Here is a 1,829-nt window from a genome sequence, read left to right on the forward strand (position 1 = left end):
CCGGTCGTAAGCTCCAGAAGAGTCTTCGACCGTTCTCCTACACCCTGCGCCAAAGCTGCTGCTGCTTTCCCACCTCATCGGCCTCAGGAGAAACACCTTTGTCTGGTGAGCTTCGTTTGAAAGTCCAGTCCAAGTCCAGCTTTGAGCCACCGAGGTGAGGAGACCCTCTCAGCAAAACTGTTGCGGTTTGACGTGGTCATAACAGCCAATTTGATTTATCCAGACTAGTGTATTGAACAGTTTAACGTAATTGTTTTCTTTAGATTACAATTTTTCTCTTAAACCGTTCTGAGGTATTACTTTGCTCATTAACCAACTTCCACACACATTCATACACACACACACATTCACACGCACTACATTGATTTTCTTTGTTTATTTTGTATATATTTTTATGCTTATCTCTTAATAAATATCAAAAAGGCAGTCGTTGTCCATCTTGTTCTTTCTTTGTGATACGGTCCCTTCAGAAGAGAATTTACTTCCTGAAGTGTTGAGATTGATTTTGAAGATTGCTCTTTAATCAATTTTAAAGCTAAAATTGATAAACTTAAATCACTGAGTAATTTTTCCTTCCTTACGGAAGGTGGTGCCCCTTTACGAGACAAAGTCAAATTCTTCATTGAATTTGACCCCTTTCACGCTACAAGCTCAACTATCAACTGCTGTGCACTCACCTGCTGGCTGAGGTTTTTGCCCTTGCTCTGAAGAGAAACCTTCCCAGAGTTTACCCTATTTACAAGGTACCTAAAACCAATGGAAACATATTTTGGTAACTTGTTTTTTTTGTCATGACAGCAGATATTTATTTTTCTTTTTCAACTTCTCATTCCTCACACATATCAAACTCTTCAAATCAACAACGAAGCCCGAGACCTTCTGTTATCAGAAAATTAAGTTTTCCAAAATGTATGTGAAGCTCAAGCTGAACAGTGACAACGTTTCATATGAAGCTCTAACTTTGTTCCGATTGCTTTGCAGTACATCACTTCCGGTGGAGATGGCATGGTAGAAATCCTGCAGAGCTCTCTCCTCCATGACCTACACGTCCCTCTGCATCCCAGACGACATCGAGGAGCGAGGTCTGGGAGATGTGCCAAACTTCCTCTACAGAGATGACGCCCTGCAAATGTGGGGCATCATGCACAGGTTCCACACATCTATCCTTACTCATATTGTTACTGTGTGGTGGCTAAATAAAAATATTCAAGCAAATTTTAACAACCCCAAAATAGAAGAGATTTTAGATCACCCATCTTCAATGCATCTGACAGCTTTTTTTTTTTTTACAGGCTTGATGATGGGATACTCAGACACTATTACAAGAGTGATGACATGGTGGAGAAAGACGGGGAGCTGGAGACATAGACAAAAGAAATCTTTGAAAAAGGATTTCTCAGTCAATTGCAGAAAAGGCAAGCAACTCGGTGAAAGCAGTCAATGGCTGAATAAATTCTCATCTCTTCATCTGAATGTCTGTCAACGACAGTTTTCCTGTCACATCATCAGCAATCCCTCAGAAACTGAGCACCGAGCCTGAAATGGTCAAGTTTGTCACAATGGTGATGTTTACCTGCTCTGTACAGCATGCAGCCGTGAACTGTGGACAGGTGAGTTCTGATCATTAATACAACATAAAACACAAGCTGTGTTACTGCTGGTGCAGAGAAACATGGAACCACCATGTAACAGCCAGGGTCAGAGTTCATCTTCAAAATGTTGGTCGTTTTAGTTCCATTTCCTTCATCCTTTATTCATGCATAGACAGTTCACAGAGGAGGGATTTACCCATGAACAAGTAAATACAGAAAAAATTAAGTCAATCTTAT

The 1,829-nt window shown here is 40.7% G+C and overlaps 1 pseudogene; it reads left to right on the forward strand.

Moving 5' to 3' along the window:
* LOC112139348 overlaps nt 1-1,540 on the forward strand; it is a 4,543-nt pseudogene extending 3,003 nt beyond the window's left edge.
* Nucleotides 1,541-1,829: the final 289 nt, after the last annotated feature.

The sequence above is a fragment of the Oryzias melastigma genome, unplaced genomic scaffold (assembly GCF_002922805.2).
Source record: "Oryzias melastigma strain HK-1 unplaced genomic scaffold, ASM292280v2 sc00280, whole genome shotgun sequence".
NCBI classification, from domain to species: Eukaryota; Metazoa; Chordata; class Actinopteri; order Beloniformes; family Adrianichthyidae; genus Oryzias; species Oryzias melastigma.